Raw genomic sequence first — 17039 nt, forward strand, 5'->3', positions numbered from 1 at the left:
CATAACATTCGCTACCCACTCTCCTAGCGCAATCTCTTGACAATCTGGCCAATTAATTTGAGTCCTAATTTGGAACTGATTCTTTAGAAAACCTGATCTCAATCAGACGTGCTGAATCTTTATCAGCTTTTACTGCTTTGATGCTAATGAGATTCAGACAAAGCCAGTATTTTTGACACCTAAAGAAGAAAAAGTTTGTATGACCAGCTGTGTTTTTAAATACTACAAGAGATACATATGCATATATATATTTCTATATATGTAAGTTGCCTGAGCAGTCATATCTGAAAACTCTGACAGCTTTTTTAAACTTAAGGATATAAAGATTATAATAAATTAGCTGCAGTAAGACATTTGACATCACGGAATCCAAACTGTGGTGTAAATTTGCTTCAAGAGTTAAGTCATCGAGATCACTTGGATTTTTTTGAACTCTGATTTTTAGTAATCCATGTGTTCATTTAAAAAAAAAAATTGCTCTCATTTCACTATACTATATTACATCAGAATTCAAGCAAGTTATACAGTATTTTCAGTATCTCTTCACACATTTGCACACATACAAGTAACTAACTAACTAACTCTCAGACTCGTGTCAATTTGACTGTCTGTGAGGACAGTTCTCATGCCAGGATATACTTATAAGGACAAGGCTTTCCAGCTGCAGTATCTGAGTTGTGGGATGAGAACTGATTTGAGGTGTATCCGCAAGCAGTAATTTTCTTCAAATTAAGGACTCTGACAACTTTTCTTGTCCATTCAAGACAGTGTAGGATAAATTGTACTGAAAGAGATTCAACACCATTTGTGAATTCCAAGCATACATTAAGAGACCACTTGCCAGTCAGAAAACTGTTCACAAAGGCTAGATCTATCTACAGGAGGATGTGTTGACTTAGGAGTGGGCTTAGTCTGCTTTACTGCAGGACCCATGCACTCAATGCCCATCTTTCCTAGCTATTAACTTAGCAAGAGACTGGCCTCAAAATATACCCTGTAAATTTGGGAACAGACGTGCTTAGAGAGAAAGTCGGTGTATATTCTTTCTGGACAGCACGGACAAGTATCTATTTATGTCTTAAAATGTTAAGCATGCTACAGTACTCTTTTGCAGGTTCGGCCAGACCTATAGTAATCCGTAGAGCAAATATTCAGGACAGCAGAGGTTAGATGGACAAATTTGAAATATGATCGGGGTTTGTATCGGAAGACAAAGAATGTGTAATAATGGGTGCAGCCCCCTACAATCATCAAAAACTACAGAAACGAAGGAAACTAGGGAACTAAGGGAAGTAAGGGAACTACTTAGGGACCTACTTAGGGAGATAAGGAAATAATTTCTTTTTCTATTCTTTTCTCATAGGGTCTGATTTTGTAACTTTGAGCAAGGTGGGTGAAAAATATTAACAGATCAGAACATTTTATATGCACTTTCAACGTAGGTATGGAAATTTTTTCAGATAGTTACACCTACAATTATGTGAAAAACAGAGTTCACAATGAAACTTTGACAACAGTCGTTACCTATAACATTAGTTGCCATGTTGTACGCTATACTACTGAACTACACTGATGCAAACATATATCTACTGTTTCTAGATTAGAGGTATTTCTACCATAATATGCATATTATATTGATTACAGTGATAAGAGCATCTCTAATACAAACACTGTGAACTGACCACCTATCATCTGTTTCATCTTTTAAGTAACTTCTGCAGTTTGCCTACATCTGACAGCTGCAACTTTCAAGTCACAAATGAAAGATTCCTAAGTACTTTTTAAACCATTTTTAATTAAAAAAGTAGAGACAGTAAGCAGTAAGTGGCTTCAAAACTTCAGGATTCAACAACTCATTTTTTTGCGTGCTACTAGATAATATTTATGTTGCTCAGGTATTAGGATTTATGACGGTTTATGACTGATATTTTTTGTGTTTGAATGTCATACACAGTAATAGCCATGCATTGCGGTACCCATAATTCAGTCCAAACAATCCCAAAGCCCAAAAAATTTTATACAGTTGGTCAGAACAGTCTGACAAACAAGTTCAAACACTGGTTTGGTGTTTTTGGTTTTGTCATTGTTGTTGTTTTGGTTTTTTTTTTGGTGTTTTTTTTCTTTTTTTTTTTTCTAATTCATAAAGCTTGAGACTAAATAGAGGAAACACTGAAGAATGTTCATATTTAGTACAGAACAAATTCTTTTATGAGGCAGAGATTGTTTTCTTGATATAAAGAACACCAGAATTAGCATATTTGTCAGTGAAGAACAGAACAACCCCAATCCATACAAAAGCAATGGAAGAACCTGTAGTAGCTCTTCTTCTTTAAGGTCTTTTTAAACTTGTTTTATGGTGACACCAAGTAAGAAACCCTGAGAGAAACAGAGATGAGTGCTCTATCAAGATCGTCACAAGAGTCAATGTTCTGGATGAGACTGAAAGAATATTTTAGAGTTGAACATGTGACAGGGAATGAGAAGCTGGTAACGCTATAGGACTGCCATTGCTCAGCTAATATGCAAAATTAACAACCTTAGAATAGAAAAGATATTTGTTATATTCATCTGATGTTGTTCACTGTATAAATATTTCAAGAAGTCCACACTTTATACGTACATAGAAAATATGCAATGGAAAAAGTGCACATACAAAATCACAAAATACAGTTAAGCAGGCAAGTTGCTAATTATTCACCTTCCTTTGTTCAATTTCAAAACTTGCTCTAAATGTTGTGGATAATTTACCAATTCTGAAAACAGTCATCATAGCCACTTTATTTAAACCTCAGCCACAATGTTATAGACAAGTTTAATCAAAAATAACTAGTAAAGAAAAAAAAAAAACACATTTACATCTTTTCTTAAAAGCACTGAAATTCACTGGAGCAGAAATTATGTGTAAAAGCTTGTCAGCAGCTAGAAGCCAGATGTGAAAATGTCCTGTACCCAGAAATTAAACAAGGTACAGATGGTATAGCAAGCAAAATGCCCAATACAGAATTACATGCCCAAGAACTATAAACATAAATCAAATTATCAAAAAAAAAATTCAGTGCAAACAATATAAGTTTAAATTTTATCCCAAGGCTAGGAGTTTAATTGATTGCATAAGAGCATATATATGGGAGTTGTGAGGTGAGGAAAATAGCAACCATGATGGTATGTCTTGAATGGAATATAAATGGGAAATAGATTAGGAAGGCTGGCCAAGAGATGTTTATAATAGCCCAGATGCAAGATGGCAAATGCTTGGACAGAGATTTTCCCAGCTGGCATAATAAAATATCTTCACATTTTCAGAAGGACTATACAGTCAATAATGATATGTTCCCTAAAATGTTGTTCAAGTACAAATATGGGCAGAAAAGCTAAACTAGAATCCAGAATTCTCACTAAATTTAAATCTTCCATCTTGTTCAGGAAGCATTGCCTTCCTGAAAAAGTGCATCAGGAATCTAGTACAATAACTCTGTAGGTCACTGGTGAAAGGTAGTAAAGATTCATTTCACATAGATTTTATATTAACATGGAAACTTTCCTGGGCGCCAATGGAAGTTATAAGTAGCCTTATAAAAGGAATATAAATCTAACATAAATCTAAATCCAAATCCTATAAATCTTAGACATAAAATTGAGTGAATACATAAACGAGCTTTCTCCTTTGTTTAAAAAAAATATTGAAGTAGCAAATTCTGAGGAAGTTGAATCTGAAATCTGTATAACAATATGCAAAAGGATATATATTGTACTATTTTCTTAAATTGTTTTGAACGTTTAATTTTTTGATAGAGATTTATTGCAAGTAACAGAGTTAAAGGGGAAAGATTTTTTTCACTTCCTCTGGTGGGGAAGCTAAAAAAGCTCTGATGATAATTTATGTTCTGATTTGAGGCCTCTTTTTAGTTACACTGTTTCAAATTTGTTTCATATACATTATTGGAAAGAAGCATAAGTAGAAAATGGCATGGGAAGGGAAGGGAAGGGAAGGGAAGGGAAGGGAAGGGAAGGGAAGGGAAGGGAAGGGAAGGGAAGGGAAGGGAAGGGAAGGGAAGGGAAGGGAAGGGAAGGGAAGGGAAGGGAAGGGAAGGGAAGGGAAGGGAAGGGAAGGGAAGGGAAGGGAAGGGAAGGGAAGGGAAGGGAAGGGAAGGGAAGGGAAGGGAAGGGAAGGGAAGGGAAGGGAAGGGAAGGGAAGGGAAGGGAAGGGAAGGGAAGGGAAGGGAAGGGAAGGGAAGGGAAGGGAAGGGAAGGGAAGGGAAGGGAAGGGAAGGGAAGGGAAGGGAAAAAAAGAAGAGAGCTTTCTCAAACAAATCATGGTGGGTTTTTTAATTTTGTTTTTAAAGGAAACTCAAGCTTGATTGAAACTTGTCATTAATAGGATTAATGACTGAAAGGGAAAAAGATAAATATATAAAATGAAAGCTCATATAGGACTAGATTCTGTTGCCTTTCTACACAATTTATTTACATATATTTAAGTGAGAATGACTATGATATAAGGTGACGGGTTATATCACAACCTTGGGTTTAAACTTTATTTAAAAAGCCTTTGACAAACAGCTATATAAAATGTGCATAACAATGGGTTAAAATTCAGGGAGGCTACAAAAATTCAAGCAAACAAGTCTTCCTACTTGCACAGCACTGCATTAACAAGTCTGTGTACAATTCAGATCCAAGTTCTGTTTCAGATATATTGTTTTTAAATTCTGAACCTGAATAAGTAAAAAAGGGACATGTTAAAAAGCAACTAATTTTCTCCATAGCCTTGATTCTTAAATTAAATTTTACATATTGGATGTTATAGAATATGTCATTATTCAATTCTTTTAGAGGAACATGATCACACTTTATTACATTCAGAGGACTCAACTCTCTACACCGTTAAGGGCAATCAAAATCCATTTAATAGAAGACAATATCCACGTGCATTTAGGTAAAATATAGCAAAAATAGATGAGTCATGTGGTGACTTATGATACCACACTATTTCTAACATTTTAAATAAAATAGCACTGCAAGATAACATGTTAAATTGCACCTTCATCTCCACATTGCCAGCAAGTATTACTATCCAGCAAACACTTTTGAACAAGTGTGCAGAAGATCATTTAAATCTTGCATAATTTTAAATTACAGTTTCATTTTGATCATACAGAAAAATCTTGTTGTGCTGTCTCCAATATATTTGGAGACTATGAGAAATTAAGGGTTTTAGGAAAGAAATGTGAACTCTGATGTTTGGGGTCAGATATCTCTGAAGGGCACGGTACTATAGAGGCTTAAATGGATCTTATGATTGGCAAATATTAGTCGAACAGAAAGTGTTCTCATTTTGTATCAGGAAAACAGAGAAGCAGCAGCTAAGAAATAGGATGAGAAAAATGTGTCACCATAGAGTTTTGAGGAAAATTCTCTGTTGAGAATTGACTAAAAAAAAATGTTCATGGAACATGTTTCCTATTACCACATCCATTTAATGAAAATAAAGCATTTGATAAGATTTATTAAATATATTATCTATTAAATATATATACCATTCCATAGTATATATTTTGCAAAATATACATTCTAATTATGTCAACATGATATATAAGTATAGAACTGTATTACATAAAAGTCATATTTTTGTATTACAAAAAAAATTAATCTGAGAGTAAATTACATTTATGTATTATTTTTATTAGACATTTTGAAATATTTTGTTTGAAAGCTAGGAAGTAAAGGAGTTTTCTAAGAATCAAAAAACATCCTGACATCTGAACTGAAACATTTGAGACTGCTTAGAGACCCTTTGTGTCAACTGAGTGCTACAAAGATGCTGTAAATGAATGGAAAATCTAACCCAAAATAGAGTTAATAATTGAACCTACTTACAGCTCACATGTGGGAAGGAAATTATTATCTCTCTATAATAAGTGTGTGTTCAATACTGGCCCATAAGGAACTCAGTCTAGAAGGCAAAGGAATAATTGGCTAGGACCTTATATAACACAAAAAAATTGTCAGTAATATAAGACCAAAACTCACAACTCTCAAAAACTGGTAACACAGTAGCTAAAACATCATTTTTAATTAGCATGTAAAAGAAAGTATCCGTTACTATAGATAAAGAAAAAGACAACTACCAAAGTAGTTCAGGTGTCCATGGTGGATTCATCAAAGTCATTAATCTCTGTTACAAAATCTTTTTGATGGAGATGTCAGTTCTAAACCAGAAATGAAAGGGATATCTATTATGTCATATCTATTATGTCATATGCATGAAGAAAGACAAAACCTGAACATAAAGCAATGTGGTCAACAAGTTTTTGGAGGAGGACACAAAGAAACACATAAACAATAACATACTGAGAACTGAGGGAGCTGCTTTATCTTTGTTTTCAAGAGTATACACTAATACATGTTTAAGGTAGTTGGAACACTGATAGAAATCCAGCTCTTCCATTTACATGAAGGACTGGTGTAGAAATTCTTGTCCTTAAGCCTAGAACTTTCTTTTTTTTTTCTTTCTTTTTTTTTTTTTTTTTTTTTTAATACAGTTACAGGGTATTGGCAGATTGTATATTTTAGAGGGTGTAACTTGAGTTTGATAAAGAAAGACTCTAAGGAATTTTAATATGTGACAAAGGCTTTTAGTTATTTTTTTGCTGCAAATAAGTACCTGTCAGAAATTTCATGTAATCTTTCAATAATGGAAATTCCTCATAAGGTCTCTACAATACATCAAGGTTCCCCTGGGTTTGCATACATTTTAGTACCTAGTTCTTTCCACTTTGCCCTCTGAAATGCTACAACAAAATCCCTTGGAATCGCCTCCCCAAAATTGCAGGTAACATCAGGTTGCTGAGAAATCAGGCAGACCAAGTTACGAGAGACAGAGAAGGGAGAATAAGAGAAGGAGAAGGTAAACACAGCTGAAAACACAAAAGATAAAGGATGAAATGAAAAGAAATTAAAGCAACTTTAAGTTGCTCCTTATGGTCCTCATTCAGACTGGTCAACAGTGGTGAAACTGTTCATGGTTAAGAATGTTCACTGGCTGAATGTGGATTTAAATTTTAGTTTAATAAAGTGAACCATGATGGTTGGAAAGATCTCAGTAGATTTATAATTTGTTCTAAGACATCTGAATGCAAAAATATTTCAGAAGAAACTAACAGTAAGAGTCCTCATAGAATTTAGTTTTAGAAATGATTCATGAATACCTAGTATGGTTCGTATATTTAAAACCTCATGCTATCATTCTCCCAGGTTGCTTTTCTCTGCACATTTGCTAGCTGGACTACAGTTGCTCTGATGAATAATGATTTTTGTATGTGGATAAGAAGGAAACCGCATTTATTATGGGAGTCCTTGGCTATGTTTCATCCTCTTAATCCAGATGAAAATTTAAACTAACCGGAGAATGAAAACCACAGAACATGGACAGGAGGCAATCAAATTGCTATTGTTTGAGCCATCCTGTCATCATAATAAAATTTAAATATTTTCAGTCTAAATATTTCAGGGGTTTGAATGTTCAGTTCCTTATCAATATGAAATACATGGAAAGCAGCCATGACAAAGAAATCACCAATGCCGTAGCCTTCTGCCTAACATTATTTATGTGTTTACCCACAAACTTGCATGCTCTTTAGATTTATCTGTGTACAGCTGTAATCCCTTGGCCCACAATATATGTACACACAGCTGTTTTACTGGCATCATGGAAATAGTGAAAAACAGCTCTATTTCCCAGACTGCACTTTGTATTTATTACTTGGAATGTGACTTCCCTCACCAGACACCAGTGAAATAAAAGTTAATATCCCTAAGCCAGTCATCTATGTTTTCATGGCAGTCAGTTGAGAAAGATAGGTTGTTGCAGTGGGGAACTGTCCTCTGCAGGTACTGACCCTCTCTACCAACTAGAGAAAGAGTTTAGGTAACTACTTTCAACTTCTTCCTTTTTTATTTTTCTTTTTTTAATACAAAAAATACTGGTTTTATTCAAACATTTCTATCAGCATCAGGAATGCCAATTCTAGTTCATTAGCCATGATCAGAAATACTCTGAATCCAAATATAAATCTGTGTTCTGCCAAAGCCAGCTGTAAAAGTATGATTTATTTTAAGTGAGAGGACCTTGTCTGGAGTGCAAATGTTCCTGTCCCTCAAAACCATGACAACATCTCTCCTGGTATCCTACTGGATAAGTGAGAATTTGTCTGAGTAAGAAATTCAAGTAATTAAGTAAAATCAGCATAGGTTTTGATGACATTAGAGAATTTAAGAGGTGTAGGTGGTGTTACCATAGCAAAATCCACTTTCTGCAATCTAGTTCCCTAGCTCCCCTGAGTACCTTTCATACCTTTTAAAGGAGTTGCTGATTCTTCTTTCTGTTTTCCTAGCTGTGCATTATTATGTGCATTTGTAAGAAAAAAGGTTTTGTGATTGAGAGTCCATTAGTTTCTCGTTTTAAACCACATCTGAAGACAGAATCTGTGGGTGTTTTCACTTAGTTTTTAGTGCAATTCATCTGGTTTCTCTAAATGTTAGGATGATGTCATAAACACTGGATTATGACTTCAGGCTGAGAATAAGCAGTGGTAGCAGATGGACTCCTGAAAAACAAAGATCCTGTTTTCATGCAAATGTTCCTAGTAGTAAAGAACAATGGAAGATAAATATTGAAAAACGTATAATATAGAAACAGAATGACTTGTAAACAGAATGCTTTCAGAGTCAGCTGCTGTTTAAGCAAACTAGAATAGAGTGGCTCTAGAGACACATTACATGATTCAGTGTAATTACTGGCTTGTTCAAGTAAGTGCATTTTATCTGATTCTAATCCGAACCCATCAATTCAGCTATATGGTACAATGCTATACTTTGTATTTTGGAAAAAGCACCGTACAGTAACAGGGACAATACATCTTCACAATTTTATCCAGTATTAGATGATATAACAGAAAAATGAAATACAGAAGGGATTTTCAGCATAAATAATGTCAGTGATGAAGAGAGTTTGGAGACACTGTAAAATATATTATTTTTTTTAATTAAAAAAAACCAACAAAACAACACAACAAAACCAAATAGAAATTTACTTTGTTATTCTTTGCAATCACTTTTATTAATTTCCTTGGAGAACTTTCAAGGGTCATCTTTGTTTCTTCACAATGCTCCCCAAAAACAAAATCTTTTGAATATTTAGACATAATTGTCCACATACCCTATTTGCAAAGTGTTTCTTTCCTAGAAAATGCCCTAACCACTGAGCTATACAATATAATGATATCAAAGATATCAATCAAACAATCTTCATTCAACCCTTTTTAAGTGGGACATGACAAAGGAAGAGAATATCAAAATTAATTAGGCCAGAGGAAGGAAGCAACAAGAACAATTCTAAACTAATGCGTAGCTCAAACAGTTGGAGAGAGAAGTCCAGCATCTTATTTTCCTTGTTTTGTGAGTGCTTTTATTATGTAGCACGTATAAAGGGACTTGGAAACAGGAACAGGATTTAACTTAATGGATTATATCATATCACCTTTTGCTTCTCTTTCCACCCCAAAATAATTTGAATTATTCTCCCCTGCAAAGGTAACACTTTCAAAAGGAAGGATAAAAAATAGATGCCTCAGTGCAGTATGGTCTCTAGCTGGAGGGTCATAAGAAATTTGGAGAAATCAAATTGTGCCCTCTTAGGCTGAATAAAGGACTTTGTATAGAGTAGACTGGAGTGGGGGTTTCCTGCCCCATGGCTATGTATGGAAGGTTACATGTGTGTGTAGTCGTTTTTTTAAAATTATGTAGGTGCTGCCAGTATGAGCAACTGGAAGCCATGGTGCAGCTTGAAAGCTATGATCTGATCAGTCATTGAAACTTGGTAGGATAAATCACATGATGGGGCATCCACAACTTCTCTAGGCAACATGTTCCAGTGTCTCACCACACTCATTGTAAAAAAATTCTTCCTTATGCCCAATCTAAATCTACCCTCTTGCAGTTTAATACCATTGCCTTTCTCCTGTCACTACCAGCCTTAGTAAAAAGTTCGTCCCCATCTTTCTTTTAAGCCCCCTTATACTGAAAGGCTGCAATAAGGTATCCCAGAGCCTTCTCTTCTCCAGGATGAAAAAGCTCAGCTGTCTTGGCTTTTCTTAATAGGAGAGATATTCCATTTCATGGCCAGGGCATGATCACTGCAGCCTAGGTTGCCACCAATTTTAACCTCTATAATTAGTTCTTCTGAGTTGGTAAGCAACAGGTCTAGCAACACCTCTCTTCTGGTCAGGCTGTCTATCACATGGATTAAGAAATTAGCCTCAACGCGCTCCAAGAGTCTCTTGGACTGCTTACAGCTTGCTGTGCTGCTTCTGTAGTTCAAGTAAGAACACTTTGTCAACAGGGTCCCCTTGATCAGTTGTCCTGCAGTAAACTTCAACCACCAGGTTTTCTTTGTTGGCTTTCTCTCCAATTTTTTACCCATAAGCTCTCAACCTGTTCATCATTGTTTTTCAAAGACAGCTCTGTGCAGTCAGTCCATTTTTTTTTTACATAGAGGGCAACCCCCTCCCTCCCCACCTCTCCTTCCTTGCCTGTCCCTTCCTGAACAGTTTGTAGTCATTGACTGCAGCATTCCAATTATGTGATCCATCCCACCAAGTTTCAGTGACAAGTGATCAGATCACAGCTTTCCAGCTGCACCATGGCTTCCAGCTCCTTCTGTTTGTTACCTGTGCTGTATGCATTGGTATAGACATACTTCAGCTGCACCGTTGACAGTCTCTCCTTTTTGGTGGAACCTTTTTGGAGGCTTGGGGGACATTCCTCATTACTTTGGTAGGTGCACTCATCAGCGCTGTTGCTTGTAAGTACACAAGTGTTACAGCTTTGGACCCCACCCCTCAAGTTTACTAGTTTAAAGTGAGAATTGCTAAGTCAGACAATCAGCCAATGAAGATTCTCCTTCCTCTTCTAGACAGGTGGATCAATGTAGGATTCCTGATTCAGGTAGGCCTGTTTGGGTTTTGTTGTTTATTTTTTTTTTCCCTCCACTGAGACTCGAGGCAAAGAGCATTAGTAGACAATTGCAGCTTTCTGCTTCAGTTTCTTTATATTAATTGAGGAGGATCAGATTCCCTTCTCATGCCTTTGCCTCCCTTCTCCATGCCTTTGTCTGTTCTGTCTATGATTTCAGGGCAAAATTGGAATTAAATTTGTGTACAACACTAAGAAACTCTGTTCTCAGTGGAATCTTTGATAGTACTTCCAGGAAAAATACTTCAAATGAGTAAAATAGTGGGTTATACTCTGCTATGGCATAAGATGGAAAATTTTTAACAAAGATCTCTCACTCTAATCTTGTACTTTTAAAAGATTTGCGTAGAGCATTGAGTGAATACAAGAAGTACGGAAAAAGACCAAGTTTAAAATGGATGTATCTGTTCATTGCACTGTACAATAAGAGGTTAATTTTGCTGTGTCCATTTGTTAACTGTATCATAGGAATTCCTTTCTCTTGGTAAGCTCTGCATAGAAAGAGGCTTAAGCTATTGCTCAGTGATAGTTTTTATATAATAGCAATTCTGTACAATTAGGTTACTTCCTTGCAAACTCTTTCAATCCCACAGGCCTTTATTGATCTTCTTTCCATCAGTTGACCACGGTCTTACAGAAAAACACAAATAGTTGACATACTAATGAGAATTCCTGACCCCTTTCAATTGAATACTTGACCAGTCAGTGTGAACACTCAACAAACCTATAACTTCATCACTAGCAGTAATTACAATCAATAAAGAGGTTAACTTCTAATGCTGTTTGAAAGATGGAGACAAGGGGGATTGCTCAGGAGATACAAAGAGATGGATACACCCATTCTACATGCAGACAGGAAGGCTGCTGGTTACGCAGACTACTTGAATCACATAACTTTTTCTGCAAAGGTACTCTTTCTGATGTATAAATCAGAACAAGTGTTTTCAGAGTAATGACTCTTACAAAAATAAAAATTAAAAAAAATATATACCTGCTACAAGTATGCTCCTTGCTTTCACCCTGGAAGCTGAATTCCTTATAATTGGTGGCACAAGGTATGAGCATCAATATTGGGTTTGAACTGGTGAACATCAGATCTCATCCATCTTCATAATTTATTCAAATATTTTAACAGACATTTCTTTTCTCCCCTTTCACATTCTTTCAGTTTCTATGTTTCCAAGGTTATTACAAAGGCTACAAAATAAGAATACTGTGGACTTTCTGTCAGTAGGTGTAGATAGTAGGAACTAAATCCATAAATGCAGAACAATGTTAAAGAAGGAGAGAAAAAAACTTTATTGAAGTATAACAGAAAAAATAATATCATCACAGTCTTCTTAGGCTTACTTTACTCACTTTTTTTTTTTTCCTCTGGAATACAAAGAAATATTGAAATGTGTATATGGATTACTATAAATTTCCTCAAAACAGATATCAAATAAATTTGCAGCAATTTGCCTGGTGCCATTAAGTAGAAAAAACATTTTCTTATGCAATGATGGATGTCTAATGCTTTCTTTGATGTTGTAGTGTTCCACTTTTGTGGAATGACATTGGTGACAACAAGTGAAGTATTTCCTATATGTATTGATATTACGATATTAATTTAATTTAACTTAAAAGCTATTTTTTCAGATGTGTACCAGTGGAAAAAACTATAAAATATTAACATTGAATGTCTCCAGCTATTTCACTATTGTTGAAAAACAGATGACACAATCTGAAATTAACCTCAGCGATAGTCCATATGTTACAAATAATGTTTGCCACAGCTATGAGACCTGAAATGAAGAAAGGAAGGAGAATTTAACACTCAGAGGTAACCAGTTTAAGTGTTTTTAGCCTGCTGTTGCTAACTATTTAGAAATTAGCCTAAGGAAATGTTGTGGTTTGGGCCAGACTGGCCACTGAGACGAATGACAGATGCTCTCTGACCTCTCTCCCTTCAGAGACATTGCACATAATGTGGATGTTCTCTGGAACTAATAATTTCTCCTAGGTGAATTTAGCCCATCCTAAACTGAATGTCTCCCATTCTTTTGCTTCTCACTTATTTGTTTTTCTGCTCTCTTATACTCAATATTTATACATATGCTCTGCTCATCTTTAGGTCATTCTTTTCGCAACACTTTTGACCATTTCTTCTTGAAATCCTTTTCGCTATGTATTTTCTTTATTAAACTCATCCACATTGCCTTCTACTATGTGAATTATTTTGTTGGAATGCCCTCTGAGAAGAACTTTGCTTTCCCTTTCCCTCTGCTCTTTTTTCCAAATATTTTGGAAAGCCCTTCAGTACACTATCTTTTATGTCCTTCTTTTCTCAATGCCTATAAAACAGATTTTCAGATAATATCTTCATGCACCTAGGTCATTCACAAAGTTCTCAGCTTCAATGAGATATAAAGATGTGTAATTTTTTTTTGCAGAGTAAGATTTTGGGTTCTTTCTGTGACATCTTCATATCTTGGAATCAATCAAGCAAAAACTTTTCTTATTTCTTTTTTTTTTTTTAATCTTTCTAACTCTTTCTAGCCAGTTTTCACCTCTGGTCCCTTTTTCTATACCTGGACAAACATCAATTTGTACATGACTTGCTTATGGATTACTGAAAACTTTAGTAGGTATTAATTAATGGAGAGAATCACAAGGAAGAAGAGAAAGATCACCACCACCCCTACCCCCCCCAGAAACAACCATGACCTGTATTTTCCTTTATTATTTTTCATAGAAAGGTTGGAGTTGGAAGGGTCCTTAACGATTATCTAGTTCCAACCCCCCTGCCATGGGCAGGAACACCTCCCACTAGACCAGGTTGCTCAGAGGCTGATCCAGATTGGCCTTGAACACTTCCGGGGATGGGGCACTCACAACTTCACTGGGCAAACTATTCCAGTGTCTCACCACCTGGACAGTAAAGAATTTCTTCCTAATATCTAATCTACATCTACCCTCTTCCAGGTTAAAAAACATTACCCCTTGTCCTATCACTACACTCCCTGAAAAAGACTGTCCCTCCTCATCTTGACTGTAGGTCCCCTTTAGGTACTGGAAGGCTGCTATAAGAACCTTCTCTTTTCCAGGATGAACATCCCCAACTCTTTCAGCCTGTCTGAATAGGAAAGGTGCTCCAGCCCTGGGATCATCTTCAGACCCTCCTCTGGACTTGCTCCAGCAGGTCCATGTCCTTCTTATGTTGGGGGGCCCAGAGCTGGACACAGTACTCCAGGTGGGGTCTCACAAGAGCGGAGTAGAGGGGCAGAATCACCTCCTTTGACCTGCTGGCCACACTTCTGATGCAGCCCAGGATGCAGTTGGGTTTCTGGGCTGCAAGCCCACATTGTTCTCTCATGTTGAGCTTCTCGTCAATCAGCATCCCCAGGTCCTTCTCCTCAGGGCTGCTCTCCAGCCATTCCCCCAGAGCCTGTATTTGTGCTTGGGATTGCCCCAACCCACATGTAAGACCTTGCACTTGGCCTTGTTGAACTTCATGAGTTTTGCACAGGCCCACCTTTCCAGCCTGCCTAAGTCCCTCTGGATGGCATCCCTTCCCTCCAGCTTGTTGACCACAACACACAGCATGGTGTTGTCCACAAAGTTGCTGAGGGTGCACTCAATCCCAACATCCATGTTGCCAACAAAGATGTTAAATAGTACCTGTCCCAGTACTGACCCCTGAGGAACACCACTCGTCATTCCTCGCTCCTTGGACATGGCGCCATTGACAGCAACTCTGAGTGCGACCATCCAGCCAATTCCTTATCCACAGAGTGGTCCATCCATCAAATCCATGTGTCTCCAATTTAGAGACAAGAATGTCATGTGGGACAGTGTCAAATGCTTTGCACAACTCTAGGTAGATGATGTCAGTTGCTCTTCCCTTATTCACCAATGCTGTAATGATGTTGTAGAAGCCCATCGAATCTGTCAGACACAGTTTGCCCTTAGTGAAGCCATGTTGGCTGCCACCAATCACCTCCTTATTTTCCATGTACCTTAGCATGGTTTCCAGGAGGATCTGCTCCATGATCTTGCTGTGCACAGAGGTGAGACTGACACTGGCTTGTAGTTCCTCGAGTCTTCTTTTTTTCCCTTTTTAATAATGAGGGTTATGTTTCCCCTGTTCCAGTCAGAGGAAACTCCACCGGGCTGCCACAACTTCTCAAATATCATGGCTTTTCTCAAATATGATGGCTTTTCTTTTTCCACATTAAGTAAGAGAGAGTAAGCACATTCATGTATGAAAATACTTTTAAAAATTATTTTCATTGTTTTTCTCCTTGGTAATATGCATTGCTCGCTTGTTCTTTGATCAATACATAGAAGGTGGCAAAATGCACATTTGCTGGCATAATTTACAAGATGCTGATTTTTCTGGTAAATCTTTTAATCGTATGTGAAAAGTTTTACATGTACTAAATTGACTGATTATCAGTCAGTACTTTTAAAATTTATACAGGTTTAATTATACATTCTTGGATACGGGAAAAAATGACATTCTCTTGTGTTGCAGTTATATAAGTGACTATCCAAATTGTAAGAGAATTGACCATTTGGTCTATTTTAATGTATGACTTCTATGACATTTTACTTTTCATTTTGGTAGCCCTGAACTAAGTCAGTCATACTCTGTCAGCTTCCAGAAAGGAATGAATTCATTCATGTTGTTACTAATTACAATATTTATTCAGCATATTTCTTTGTTGACTCCACAGTAGTTAGGATGTTTTTATATGTATATACATAGAGAAAAAGAGAGTGTGAGCAAGCTTACTGCTTATCTCTCATGCTCTGTTTTTCTCGCAAATCGACTTGCATTTTCCCATGTTTGCAAACATTAGGCTGTTACTTCTGTTTGCATTTGAATATCATCCTACATCTTCAAATGCTTTAATTTTTTTTACACATTTTTTAGTTCGGTGGTAACTACTCTTCTGGGTAACATTCAAAGTTTGCCTAGCTCAGTATCCTGTCTCTTGTAGTTGCTTGTGGTAGGTACTCAAGTAAGTGCAATATGCAGGGCAGTCATACAGACATCTTTCTCACAGAGCCCCTTAGCATTTTTAAGCAACAGAAGACTAGGAACTTAACTATGTCAGAGGTTTTGCCAGTTTTTAGTCGTCTGTATTGGAGGTTTATTCCTTTAGTTACCTCTTGAAGTCTCTAAGCTTTCAGCTTCATAAGCATCCTGAAGGAATGAGTTCCAACGTGTCAATCTCTTATTAAAAAAAAAAAAAAAAAGACAGAAAACAACTCAACAAACAGCTACGACATCATAGTTGTTTGTTTTTTTTTTTCTGTATGAAGCTACTTACTTACATACTTGCAGATGACTTTGTTTGACTCCTCAACTTCTGATGTTCTGGACAATATAGAAAAAATGTAATTTATTAGCTGCATTCATGACTGCATTTGTTATTTGGTTGACATCTCTTATATTCTCCCTCAGCTACATCATTCCTGAGCTGAAGAATTCTTGGCTATTTAATTTGTCCTCATAAGAGATATGTTTAATAACCGTAATCAGTTTTATTGACATTCTTTGTACCTTTATAGGTCCTGGTTTATCCTTTTTTGAGGAAGCTGAATATAGCATTCAAGATACAAGGACACCAGATATTTATTTATTAACTGCTTCTGAGCACTAATATTTTCATATAATCATTTATTTCATGGGCAGTAATAAGTAACTTAGAGCTCATCACACTGTAGATGTAGTTGGCTTGTTTTTTTTCCCCTCATGTACAGTCCTTTTTGTATATCAGTTTTGTATTTTTTCCTCTTCCTAAGGACCACATAGTAATTTATTCCCAATAAATGGTGAAAAAAGTGGAGCTGCAATAAAGAAAAGTATAAGTAGTTAATGGAATAAAAAACAAAATGAGCCTCTCACTAAAATTAGTGAGCTTTTTTCTTATGTGAACCACCTGCACAGAGAAAAAAGTATTATCATAAACCTATGATAAGGTTTATCTTTCCTTCTCTAACATTTTAATCCTTAGCAT

This window comes from Vanellus vanellus (genome assembly GCF_965231255.1).
Source record: "Vanellus vanellus genome assembly, chromosome: 3".
Taxonomy (NCBI): Eukaryota; Metazoa; Chordata; class Aves; order Charadriiformes; family Charadriidae; genus Vanellus; species Vanellus vanellus.